At 55.2% G+C, this 13589-nt stretch overlaps 1 protein-coding gene across 5 annotated transcripts in view; it reads left to right on the top strand.

Annotated features, from left to right (window-relative positions):
* LOC128823066 (zinc finger protein 3-like) overlaps positions 1–13589 on the top strand; it is an 80427-nt gene that overhangs the window by 43907 nt on the left and 22931 nt on the right. The window contains exon 3 of one of the 5 annotated variants that reach the window (XR_008441652.1): positions 8914–9208. The exons of the other annotated variants lie outside the window; for them this stretch is intronic. The gene's annotated coding sequence lies outside the window, so the exon portion shown is untranslated. Of the gene's footprint in view, positions 1–8913; positions 9209–13589 lie in introns of those variants that run through there. 5 annotated transcript variants of the gene reach the window in all.

Here is a 13589-nt window from a genome sequence, read left to right as displayed (position 1 = left end):
CACCCCTCCGATCTCAGCTCGCTGGGCAGGGGTTAGCCGATCAGAGAGGGGAATTGCTTCCAGGGGGAAGCCAACTCTTGTCCCAGGGAATAGATCTACTAAAGGGTCATCTCCCTGCCCCTCCCACTGTCCACACACGGCCAACACCATATTCCCCCTGTCATAATATGGCTTCATCATATTCACATGGTACACCCGGTGGTGGTGTGCCCGGTTCGACAGCTCCACCACATAGTTTACCTCGTTTAGTTGCTTGACAACCTTGAAGGGCCCTTCCCAGGCGGCCTGGAGTTTGTTTTTCCTCACGGGGATGAGGACCATCACCTGATCCCCAGTGGCGAAGGTGCGGGCCCGTGCTGTGCGGTCATACCAGACCTTCTGCTTCCTCTGGGCTGTGGCCAGATTCTCCCTGGCCAGGCCCATGAGCTCGGCAAGTCGTTCCCGGAAGGTCAGGACATACTCCACCACCGACTCTCCGTCAGGAGTGGCCTTCCCCTCCCATTCGTCTCTCATCAGGTCCAGGGGCCCCCTTACCCGTCTTCCATATAGCAGTTCGAAAGGCGAAAACTCGGTAGACTCCTGGGGTACCTCCCTGTACGCAAACAGCAGGTGAGGTAAGTACTTGTCCCAGTCCTGTGGGTGCTGATTCATAAATGTTTTCAGCATCATTTTTAGCGTCCCATTGAACCTTTCCACCAGCCCGTTGGATTGGGGGTGATATGCTGAGGCCCAGTTGTGCCGGACCCCACATCTCTCCCACAAGCACCGGAGTAGGGCCGACATGAAGTTGGACCCTTGGTCCGTCAAGACTTCCTTGGGGAACCCCACTCGGCTGAAAATGGTCAGCAGCGCATCCGCCACAGTGTCTGCTTCAATGGACGATAAGGGCACTGCCTCGGGGTAGCGGGTGGCGAAATCTACCACCACCAGGATGTATTTCTTCCCAGACCGGGTCGTCTTGCTGAGAGGTCCCACTATGTCCATGGCCACCTTCTGGAAAGGCTCCTCTATGATGGGCAAAGGTCTCAATGCTGCCTTCCCCTTGTCCCGGGCCTTCCCCACCCTCTGGCAGGGGTCACAGGATCGGCAGTACTGCCGGACGTTGGTGAAGACCCCGGGCCAGTAAAAGTTCTGTAGCAGCCTCTGCCTGGTGCGCCGGATCCCCTGGTGCCCTGCGAGAGGGATGTCATGGGCCAGGTACAGTAGCTTGTGGCGAAACTTCTGGGGAACCACCAGCTGCCTCCTGATCCCCCACGACTCCACTTCCCCCGGGGGAGCCCACTCTCGGTACAGGAACCCCTTCTCCCACAGGAACCTCTCCTTGCATCCTCTCCTCATGGTCTGTACCACACTGAGGTCAGCCAGGCCCCTTAGCTTCCGCAGGGAGGGGTCCTTCTGCAACTCGGCCTGGAACTCGGCGGCTGGGGAAGGGATGGGGACCTGCTCCCTCTCGTCGGCTGGGTCGGAAGCCCCAGCCACCCCGTGGCCTGTCCTTGGGTGTTCCCTCCCCACCCGGGAAGGGTTCGGTGCCTCCGGTGGGACATCCTTCCCAAGGTCAGGGCGTAGTGCCCCTCGCCGGCTCTGGCTACGGGTCACGACTAAGGCGGTCTGGGGGCTGCTTGGCCAGTCCTCTAGGTCCCCCCCCATCAACACCTCAGTGGGCAAATGGTGGTGCACTCCCACGTCCTTGGGGCCCTCCTTGGCCCCCCATTTCAGGTGTACCCTCGCTACGGGAACCTTGAATGGGGTCCCGCCCACCCCGGTCAGGGTCAGGAAGGTGTTGGGCACCACCCGATCTGGGGCCACCACCTCGGGCCGGGCCAGTGTCACCTCTGCGCCCGTGTCCCAGTATCCATAAACTTTCTTCCCATCCACCTCCAGGGGAACAAGGCACTCGCTCCGCAGGGACAGCCCCGCGCCAACCCTGTAAACGGAGAACTTTGAATCCGGAGCATCTGGCCCCCCAGAGAAGCTGGCCGGGGGCCCTTCTCTCTCTTGAGCAGTTGATAAGCTGCCAGCCCCTCTCGCGTGGGAAGCCGGCCCCTCGTCCGTCTGGGCCTCTACCAAGTTAACCCGGTGCGGGTTCGGTCTGCTCAGTCTGTCCTTGAGCTTGGGGCACTGGGCCCGAACGTGGCCTCTTCGGCCGCAGTAATAGCAGCTCAGGTCCCGTGGGTCCCCTCGAGCCGGTCGGTTGTCCCTGATGCTGGGCCTTCCCCGTGGGAGGGGATTCCCCATATTCCCCCTTTGGGAGGTCCCAGGGTGACTCTCTCTCTGCATCGCGGCGGGCCTGTTCCTTTGGGGCTCCTCCCTGCCACCCCCTGACCGGCTCTTTACAAACTCATCAGCCAGCTGCCTGGCGTGTCGCGGGTTCTCTGGCTTTCTGTCCACCAACCACAGCCTCAGGTCGGATGGGCACCGCTCATACAGTTGCTCCAGTACCAGCAGTTTAATCAGGTCCTCCTTCGTCTGGGCCCCACCAGCCCACTTGCTGGCGTATCTTTCCATGCGGACGGCTAGTTGCAGATATGAGATCTCAGGGGTTTTATCTTGACTCCGGAACCTTTCCCGGTACATCTCAGGAGTCAGCCCAAACTCTCGTAGCAGGGCCTTTTTGAATAGTTCGTAGTCCCCTTTCTCTGCCTCTCCCAGTTGGCGGTACAATGCCACGGATTTGGGGTCCAGTAAGGGGGTAAGGACCCGGAGTCTGTCCGCGGGATCCACCCGGTGCCGCTTGCAGGCCGTCTCAAAGGCCTCCAGGAAGTCATCCATGTCCTCCCCCTCCTTGTATGGGGCCATGATGCACTTATCAAAGCTCCGTGCAGTCCTGGGTCCTCCCTCACTCACCGCAGCCGGGGGTTCGCTGCCCTTCAATCTCGCCAGTTCCAGGTCATGCTGACGCTGTCTCTCATTCTCCTGTCTCTGTCTCTCATTCTCCTCCCGTTCCTGCTGACGCTGTCTCTCTTTCTCCTCCCGTTCACGCTGATGCTGTCTCTCTTTCTCCTCCCGTTCATGCTGATGCTGTCTCTCTTTCTCCTCCCGTTCATGCTGTCTCTGTCTCTCTTTCTCCTCCCGTTCATGCTGTCTCTGTTGTTCACGATCCTCCAGCTCTCTCAGTTTTAGCTCTTTCTCCCATTCCAGCCAATTCCGCTCCCCGGATGCCGAACGTCGCCGGGAGGATCCTCTGCTGGCCGGCGAGCTTCGCCGGGGGGACCCCCTGCTGGCCGGGGGGGCCCCGGCGCCTTCGGTATTTGCTGGGCTCCTCCCCACCCTTCCCCTAGGCATAGGAAGGAGGGGTCTCGGGACGCCCTCAGCAGCCGGCTGACCACTCCCAGCTGGGACAGACACTGGTGCCTGCGCTGCATTTGCCAGGCTGCTTCCCTGAGACACAGGGATCAGTTCATTCGCGCGATCTTCTGCCTCCAGCTGGGCAATGAGCTGTTCTTTGGTGAGCCTCCCAATGCGCAGCCGCCTCTGCTTGCACAGCTCCACCAGGTCGCTCTTAAGCCGCTTGGCATACATCTTCCTGCTGGCCACTCACCGGCCTGTGTGCTCACAGCTCCCCACAGTTCCCAGGGGGCCCCCTAGTGTGCCAGCCCTTCTCGAGGTCACCACCTCTCTGCCAGGGTCGAGCTGCAGACTCCTCCGCCCCTGGGACCACTCGCTGCGATCCCCTCGGGGGACCCTGTTACTGCAAAAGTCCTTCTCGCTGGTCACACACTCCCAGGGGTAATAACCGTCTCTCTCTCACTCTTCAGCGCGCCTGGTCCCCGTCAATCCCCCTTCGTTTTACTGCTCCCCAGTCACTTACTGCAGGAAGCGCCGTCCACGGGGTGCAGTAGATCCCGCCGCTGCCACCAGTTGTTGCGGATTGTGGGGGAGTTAGGGCCCTGCACCCCTCTTCCCGAGATTCACTGTGACTCTCAGCCAGCCAGTAAAGCAGGAGGTTTATTTAAGGACAGGAACACAGTCTCAAGCAGAGCGTGTAGGTACGACCAGACCCCCTCAATTAGGTCCCTCGGGGAGGTTCAGGGAGCTTGGACCCCAGCTTGGGGTTCCCTGCGTTGCACCACCCAGCCCCAACCGAAACTAACTCCAAACTCCTCCCGCTGCTCCTCTCCTTTGTTCAGTCTCCCGGGCAGAAGGTGTTAATTCTCCCCACCCCCGTTCCTGGCTCAGGTTACAGCTCAGGTAGCTTCCTTCAAGGGAAGTCCCACATCCCCACTGCAACCCCCCTGCAACATTCCCAGGTCAAATCTGCCCTGCTCCCTGCTCCGTCACAAGAACCTACTACGAACAAGTTCCAGGGTCCTCTCCATCCCTAAATGTCCAAAGTCATCATGCAGGGCCCTCATGGCCAGGGCTCTGTACTCTTTTGGCAGCACTAGCTGTGCTCATTGCTTTTGTAAAGGGTCTGTGGTCACTCGGTGTAGCACTCCCTGAATCAGTTTTAGTTTGGTCCATTCTCTCAATAGTAATTTACCCTCTGGGTTAGGTGGGACAACCACAGCTGGGCTTCGCCCCTCCCTTTTGGCAAGTAGTGTATCACGAATGTCAATATCTTGCAGCTGGGCTTCCTGCCAGTCAGCTGCATTGAGCATGGGCAAAGGAGATTGGTCCAATGCAATATAGTTCACTGAAGCTGAAAGCACGCACTCAGGGGGCAGGCCCAAAGCTTCTGCAGCACTTCCATGAAGACTCTCATGGGCCTCTGGCTCTCGGCAACTCACACTGCAAATAGCCCTCACTCCATCTGTGGGTATCACAGCAACTCCTGGTGCCTGTGGACGCCTGGACAATGCATCTGCATCTACATTGCTTCTCCCTGATCGGTATTGAATGTTGAAGTCATAGCTAGGCAAAGCGGCCACCCATCTTTGCCCTGTAGCATCCAGCTTAGCACTTGTTAACACATAGGTCAGTGGGTTGTTATCTGTCTACACCTGGAACTGAGCACCATACAAGTAGTCTCGAAATTTCTCAGTGATGGCCCATTTCAAGGCCAAGAACTCCAGCTTGTGGGTGGGATAGCAAGTTTCACTATCGGACAGTCCTCGGCTGGCAAAGGCTACAGGTTTATGTTTTCCTTCCACTTCCTGGTACAGTACTGCTCCCAGACCCTCCAAACTGGCATCAGTATGCAGGATAAATGGCTTGCTTGGGTCAGCAAAGACTAGGACCGGAGCATGAGTTAGGCAAGTAATGATTTCTCGAAAAGCCCTTTCACATCTCTCATCCCACCATGGCCCAAATGCTTTGAAGGGGCCATAGTGTCTCTGCACAGGAGGCTTTGGGGACCTCCCCTTATTCTTGGTCTTAGATTTGTTCTTGCTGGACTGGTATCCCCTGGTAAGATCATTCAGAGGTTTTACAATCGTAGCATAGTTTTTCACAAATCTGCGGTAGTAGCCACTAAACCCAAAAAAGGTCTTGAGTTCTCTGTAGTTACTTGGACATGGCCACGTAGTGAGTGCTTCTATTTTATCAGGATCAGTACTCACACCCTCTTGGAACACAATGTGACCCACATACTTCACTGAGGTCCTGCAGAACTGACATTTGTCAATTGAAAGCTTCAAACCATAATCCTCTAACCTATCAAGCACTTTAAGAAGTCTTTCTTCGTGCTCCTCCAAGGTTCTTCCAAACACAATCAGGTCATCCAAATAAACTATCACTTGCAGTAAATTCATGTCTCCCACAACTTTCTCCATAAGACGTTGAAATGTGGCAGGTGCTCCAGAAATCCCTTGGGGCATGCGTTCAAACTGATAAAACCCTAATGGGCAGATGAAGGCTGACTTCTCCTTATCTTCTTCACCCAGAGGGATCTGGTAGTATCCACTCCGAAGATCCAACACAGAGAATCACTGGCTTCCCAGCAAACAGTATAAGGCATCTTGGACTCGGGGCATTGTGTACTGGTCAACCACAGTACGGCGGTTTAGGGTGCGGTAGTCAATACACATCCGGATTTTCCCATTCTTTTTACGGACCACCACAATGGGTGAGGCGTATGGGCTGCGGGACTCTGTAATGATGCCATTCGCAGCCAGATCCTGAAGATGTTGTCGCACATCTTCCATCTCGGAGAGGGCAATCCTCCTAGATCTCTCCCTGAAAGGTCGAGAGTCATGCAGTCTGATGTTGTGCTCTACTCCTTTTGCACATCCCACATCCCACTCATGCAATGAGAACACCTTGGATCTTTCACAAAGTTTCCTCCTCAGGCGATCTTTCCGCTCCTTGGACAACAGTGAATCTCCAAAGTCAAACTTTGCTGGGTCTATTGTCGGAACTTGGGAGCATAAGCTTTCGTGGGTGAGAACCTCACTTCTTCAGATGCAAGAGCAAGAGCATCTGAAGAAGTGAGGTTCTCACCCACGAAAGCTTATGCTCCCAATACTTCTGTTAGTCTTAAAGGTGCCACAGGACCCTCTGTTGCTTTTTACAGATTCAGACTAACATGGCTATCCCTCTGATACCTGTCGGAACTTGAGTCTCACACTGAGGTTTTACAATTGATTCAGGCTCGAAGAGGTCTGCTATCTTTTATCCTTGCTTCACAACAACATCTCGACTTGTTTCATTAGCAATCAGTATAGTCACCTTTTCCTGGGCTTCAGCAGGTAGGGTTATGACTCCACTGGGGACCATCACTCCTTCCGGGAGCTCTCCTTCAACTGGCTGCTCTACCATTGCTAATGCCCCTTTACTGCCTTTCAGCCAAGTACTCATGACAAGCACTTCTTGCTCCGTCCTTGCAGGCACTACTAAGGGGGTTGTGCCCATGTACTTCAGTGCCCCAATCGGTAGCTCAGATGTCTCCTTTTTAGCACCCTCAATCTTCCTGTAGGCTTCAGCACAAAGAGTATGGATAATCAGGGTATTCAGGTACTGGTCCCCAGCCCGTCGTCTGCAGTAATCCGCGAGCACCTTGAAGAGACTGGAATTGGTCCCTATCAGCAGACACATCAGAGGTTCCTTTAGGGTCAGGGCATATTAATGCAGCTGTGTCCACCTCTTCTCTTACCCCAGCAACCTCCTCTGGGAATTCCAGGTGCGCTGTGACATACCCTTGGTAAGGGTATTCATCCATGCTGAGGTCACACAGACCAATGCCAGTCAGTGACTGTATAGGCAGGTGCCTAAGCATCTGTTGGTAGAACGACTGAAATATAATAGTCACTTGAGATCCAGTGTCAAGCACGGCTTTACACTCCGCCCCTTCAATCCTCACCATGACCTCTGCTCAAGGCCCTATCAGTCCTGCGGGGATCTTCAAATCCTGCAGGCCTGGGTGGTCCCCGTCCCCGGACTCTCTGGCAGCTACCGGATCTCTCCCAACTGATCCTCAGCTTTCCATACACTAAAGAGGGGTTTTCTTCATTATGGCACTTGGCCACACTGTGTCTATCCTGACCACATCGGTAGCAGAAGAATTGTCCTTTCCCCCTTCGCCCGGGTGGGATGGTGGCTCTAAATGCTGACTTCTCCATCGCCACAGTCAGAGGCTCCTTATTCCTGGAAGTCTTAGCTCAGTCAATGGTGCTTTGCAGTTCAGCTATCCGTTCTGTCAGGACCTGCATTTGTTGGGCAAGTTCCTCTGTAGTGCTCACCATCAGTACACTGGCCGTTTGCAGTGGTGGTGTGCCAGCTGGCTCCAATGTTTGGGCTTCCCAAAACTTGCTCTTCTTCCTCTTCTCTGACCTCCTTTATCAGCTGGGAATAACTTGGGGGATTTTCCTGTCGTTCTCTTAGCCAGAGATGGAGTAGAATTGGGTTCTGATACTGAGCTCCTCTTACAATTTGAGCCAGTCTGGTCCGATCCATCTGTTCAGCAGTCACTGCTCCCCTCATGATAGCTCTCTGAAGCAGTCACTCCTCTGTATATAGGCTGAAATCTTCTCGCCATTTTGCTGTTGGGAATTAAGGGCCCTCTACGCTCCCAAAGGTATGATCTAGGCAGTCCTTCACACTGACCCCAGGGTCAATGAGCTTCAGGGTGTGAATCACATCTAATGCTGGGCCACTAAGGCTCTCTATTAGACATCTTTGCTTTTCTGCATCAGGTACGGCCCACTCCTGCAGCACTTCAGTGGTATGCTCCAACCAGGGTTCGAACTCCTCTGCCCCAGCAAATAATCTTAACTCACGACAAGACTTTGACATAGCATGGGACAGCACAACCTTTTCCAATATTTGCCCCAGTGCTTTTGCCCAATCATTGGCTGAGGCTGTGGCCCCTGAGCTAGAGGCTGCAGGGCCGGGACCCAACAAATCTGACATATTAGCCATTATACAAACAGTAATTTCCTCAAAATATAAACAAAATGGTTTTCCCAATGCAGTGGAACACTCAACAGGTGCTTGCGAGGGGTACTGACACAGGGAATCCCGGACGAGCCCCCAAAAATGTAACCCTTCTGCCCATCTAAGTTGGCAGCAACAAGGGCCGGGTTCTGTATCTAGGGGTTCCGTTTCAATAACGCAATGCAAAACCGGCTCGAGCCCCTGTGACATTATTGACATAAACTGGGACCATATAGATCATTGTTGCAACCAAGGTCCTGTAGTGGCACCCAAATCTTGTATAAAGGGGGTCAAATGGGGTGTCTAGGACAAGGTTATGGTTTACTGGTTATGATTATGCTGTCTATATGTGTGTATCAGTTTTGTAGTTGAAGTTATGAATATTGGCTCTATACTGTCTGTATGGCAAACTTATGCTATGCTTCTGGGTGAAATCCCAGACAAGCTGGGATTAACTCTGCTTAGCCTGCTTGATGGCCCATTAAGGACCATCAGCTATACAATGGACCCATTGAGAGAAGGCAGATATGCCTTGTACTCAGCAAAGTATGCAGGGACTGGCCCATGTGACTCCAGACTCCATTTTGCTGTAATTTTCCACAGTAAGAACAAAGAGGTGTTCTTACACCTGGAAAAGACTATATAAGGCAGATGCCTCATCTCCATCTTGTCTTCAATCCTGCTTCTTACCTCTGGAGGAACTTTGCTACAAACTGAAGCTCTGAACAAAGGACTGAATGACCCATCCCAGCTGGGGATGTATTCCAGAGACTTGATTTGAACCTGCAGTTTATTCCATCGCTGCTGCAAGCCTGAACCAAGTACTTTGCCATTACTGTATGTAATTGATTCCATTTAACCAATTCTAACTCTCATCTCTATCTTTTTCCTTTTATGAATAAACCTTTAGATTTTAGATTCTAAAGAATTGGCAGCAGCGTGATTTGTGGGTAAGATCTGACTTGTATATCGACCTGGGTCTGGGGCTTGGTCCTTTGGGATCAGGAGAACCTTTTTCTTTTACTGGGGTATTGGTTTTCACAACCATTCGTCCCCATAACGTGTGGCACTGGTGGTAATACTGGGAAACTGGAGTGTCTAAGGAGATTGCTTGTGAGACTTGCGGTTAGCCAATGGGGTGAGACCGAAGTCCTCCTAGTCTGGCTGGTTTGATTTGCCGTAGAAGTGGAAAAACCCCAGCCTTGGGCTGTAACTGCACTGTTTTAGCAATTTGTCCTGAGTTGGCGCTCTCAGGTGGGTTCCGCCAGAACCGCATTGTCACAGCCCCCACCCAGTGACCTGGGACAATTACATACCATCCCCTGGGTGCCTCTAAGAGGCAATACTTCCCCTCTCGCAAGCATGGAGTCTGAGTAGCAGAAAATGTTTAATAACATGAGGTAAATGACATCAGCATTAAATTGGAAAAACACCACAAACAGGATTCATAACACACACCATGAACAAAAAAAACCCACCCCAGCAAACTGGGCTGTGTCCTTTCCCTTTGGTTCTTGAATCCAGCAACCCAAAAATCACCCAGAGTCCCCAAAGTCAAACACCCCCAAAGTCTCTTGGGTCCAGCAACCACCCAAAGTCCCAAAAGTCCAACAACCCCCAAAGTCTCTGTCCCTGGTCAGTGCAGCCTCGGAATAAAAGGGGGGCACGCAGGGTGTTAAGGGGCACCTTACATGATCCGAGGCCGGCCGTCTCTCCGTGGGGTTCCGCCGCAGCCTTCACCACGAGCCAGTCCACTTCCTGCCGTCCCACGAACCACTCCGCTCTACAAGCTGTTCTGCTCCGCTCCATTCACCAACCTGTGAGCCACTCCAGCCATCACCACAAACAGTTTCACTCGCCGTTCCTTGGGCCACTCCAACCGTCCCCGCAAGGCTCCGCACCGCTTGCTGCTCCTCCAGTCGTCCCCACAAATTGCTCCGCCAGCTGCTTAGCAATATAGCTTCAGGCTCCCCCACTAGTTAACACAGCACTTTATAACTTTAACTCTTTTGTGATTTCAGCTCAGAGTAGGGGAGCCCCAGTGCTGGTGCACCATTGGCCCAAAGTGAATTCAGCTCAGCAGCCTGTAACTAGACTCCTAATGGAATCAAAGTTAGCTCTAACTTTCAACAGTGGAGAGAGGAGATGGTGCAATTGGTGTTTCAAGCAGTCAGAAGGGGACCATACCATCAAGTACAAATACCTGTTGTGACGGAGCAGGGAGCAGGGCAGATTTGACCTGGGAATGTTGCAGGGGGGTTGCAGTGGGGATGTGGGACTTCCCTTGAAGGAAGCTACCTGAGCTGTAACCTGAGCCAGGAACGGGGGTGGGGAGAATTAACACCTTCTGCCCGGGAGACTGAACAAAGGAGAGGAGCAGCGGGAGGAGTTTGGGAGTTTAGTTTCGGTTGGGGCTGGGTGGTGCAACGCAGGGAACCCCAAGCTGGGGTCCAAGCTCCCTGAACCTCCCCGAGGGACCTAATTGAGGGGGTCTGGTCGTACCTACACGCTCTGCTTGAGACTGTGTTCCTGTCCTTAAATAAACCTTCTGCTTTACTGGCTGGCTGAGAGTCACAGTGAATCTCGGGAAGAGGGGTGCAGGGCCCTAACTCCCCCACAATCCGCAACAACTGGTGGCAGCGGCGGGATCTACTGCACCCCGTGGACGGCGCTTCCTGCAGTAAGTGACTGGGGAGCAGTAAAACGAAGGGGGATTGACGGGGACCAGGCGCGCTGAAGAGTGAGAGAGAGACGGTTATTACCCCTGGGAGTGTGTGACCAGCGAGAAGGACTTTTGCAGTAACAGGGTCCCCCGAGGGGATCGCAGCGAGTGGTCCCAGGGGCGGAGGAGTCTGCAGCTCGACCCTGGCAGAGAGGTGGTGACCTCGAGAAGGGCTGGCACACTAGGGGGCCCCCTGGGAACTGTGGGGAGCTGTGAGCACACAGGCCGGTGAGTGGCCAGCAGGAAGATGTATGCCAAGCGGCTTAAGAGCGACCTGGTGGAGCTGTGCAAGCAGAGGCGGCTGCGCATTGGGAGGCTCACCAAAGAACAGCTCATTGCCCAGCTGGAGGCGGAAGATCGCGCGAATGAACTGATCCCTGTGTCTCAGGGAAGCAGCCTGGCAAATGCAGCGCAGGCACCAGTGTCTGTCCCAGCTGGGAGTGGTCAGTAGGCTGCTGAGGGCTTCCCGAGACCCCTCCTTCCTATGCCTAGGGGAAGGGTGGGGAGGAGCCCAGCAAATACCGAAGGCGCCGTGACCCCCCCGGCCAGCAGGGGGTCCCCCCGGCGAAGCTCGCCGGCCAGCAGAGGATCCTCCCGGCGACGTTCGGCATCCGGGGAGCGGAATTGGCTGGAATGGGAGAAAGAGCTAAAACTGAGAGAGCTGGAGGATCGTGAACAACAGAGACAGCATGAAGAGAGACAGCGTCAGCATGAACGGGAGGAGAAAGAGAGACAGCATCAGTGTGAACGGGAGGAGAAAGAGAGACAGCATCAGCGTGAAGAGAGACAGAGACAGCATGAACGGGAGGAGAATGAGAGACAGCGTCAGCATGACCTGGAACTGGCGAGATTGAAGGGCAGCGAACCCCCGGCTGCGGTGAGTGAGGGGGACCCAGGACTGCACGGAGCTTTGATAAGTGCATCATGGCCCCATACAAGGAGGGGGAGGACATGGATGACTTCCTGGAGGCCTTTGAGACGGCCTGCGAGCTGCACCGGGTGGATCCCGCGGACAGACTCCGGGTCCTTACCCCCTTACTGGACCCCAAATCCTTGGCATTGTACCGCCAACTGGGAGAGGCAGAGAAAGGGGACTACGAACTATTCAAAAAGGCCCTGCTACGAGAGTTTGGGCTGACTCCTGAGATGTACCGGGAAAGGTTCCGGAGTCAAGATAAAACCCCTGAGATCTCATATCTGCAACTAGCCGTCCGCATGGAAAGATACGCCAGCAAGTGGGCTGGTGGGGCCCAGACGAAGGAGGACCTGATTAAACTGCTGGTACTGGAGCAACTGTATGAGCGGTGCCCATCCGACCTGAGGCTGTGGTTAGTGGACAGAAAGCCAGAGAACCCGCGACACGCCGGGCAGCTGGCTGATGAGTTTGTAAAGAGCCGGTCAGGGGGTGGCAGGGAGGAGCCCCAAAGGAACAGGCCCGCCGCGATGCAGAGAGAGAGTCACCCTGGGACCTCCCAAAGGGGGAATATGGGGAATCCCCTCCCATGGGGAAGGCCCAGCATCAGGGACAACCGACCGGCTCGAGGGGACCCACGGGATCTGAGCTGCTATTACTGCGGCCGAAGAGGCCACGTTCGGGCCCAGTGCCCCAAGCTCAAGGACAGACTGAGCAGACCGAACCCGCATCGGGTTAACTTGGTAGAGGCCCAGACGGACGAGGGGCAGGCTTCCCACGCAAGAGGGGCTGGCAGCTTATCAACTGCTCAAGAGAGAGAAGGGCCCCCGGCCAGCTTCTCTGGGGGGCCAGATGCTCCGGATTCAAAGTTCTCCGTTTACAGGGTTGGCGCGGGGCTGTCCCTGCGGAGCGAGTGCCTTGTTCCCCTGGAGGTGGATGGGAAGAAAGTTTATGGATACTGGGACACGGGCGCAGAGGTGACACTGGCCCGGCCCGAGGTGGTGGCCCCAGATCAGGTGGTGCCCAACACCTTCCTGACCCTGACCGGGGTGGGCGGGACCCCATTCAAGGTTCCCGTAGCGAGGGTACACCTGAAATGGGGGGCCAAGGAGGGCCCCAAGGACGTGGGAGTGCACCACCATTTGCCCACTGAGGTGTTGATGGGGGGGGACCTAGAGGACTGGCCAAGCAGCCCCCAGACCGCCTTAGTCATGACCCGTAGCCAGAGCCGGCGAGGGGCACTACGCCCTGACCTTGGGAAGGATGTCCCACCGAAGGCACCGAACCCTTCCCGGGTGGGGAGGGAACACCCAAGGACAGGCCGCGGGGTGGCTGGGGCTTCCGACCCAGCCGACGAGAGGGAGCAGGTCCCCATCCCTTCCCCAGCCGCCGAGTTCCAGGCCGAGTTGCAGAAGGACCCCTCCCTGCGGAAGCTAAGGGGCCTGGCTGACCTCAGTGTGGTACAGACCATGAGGAGAGGATGCAAGGAGAGGTTCCTGTGGGAGAAGGGGTTCCTGTACCGAGAGTGGGCTCCCCCGGGGGAAGTGGAGTCGTGGGGGATCAGGAGGCAGCTGGTGGTTCCCCAGAAGTTTCGCCACAAGCTACTGTACCTGGCCCATGACATCCCTCTCGCAGGGCACCAGG

The sequence above is a fragment of the Malaclemys terrapin genome, chromosome 15, assembly GCF_027887155.1.
Source record: "Malaclemys terrapin pileata isolate rMalTer1 chromosome 15, rMalTer1.hap1, whole genome shotgun sequence".
Classification (NCBI taxonomy): Eukaryota; Metazoa; Chordata; order Testudines; family Emydidae; genus Malaclemys; species Malaclemys terrapin.
The sequence above is the reverse complement of the archived record's forward strand: the minus strand, read 5'-3'. Positions and strand labels throughout refer to the sequence as shown.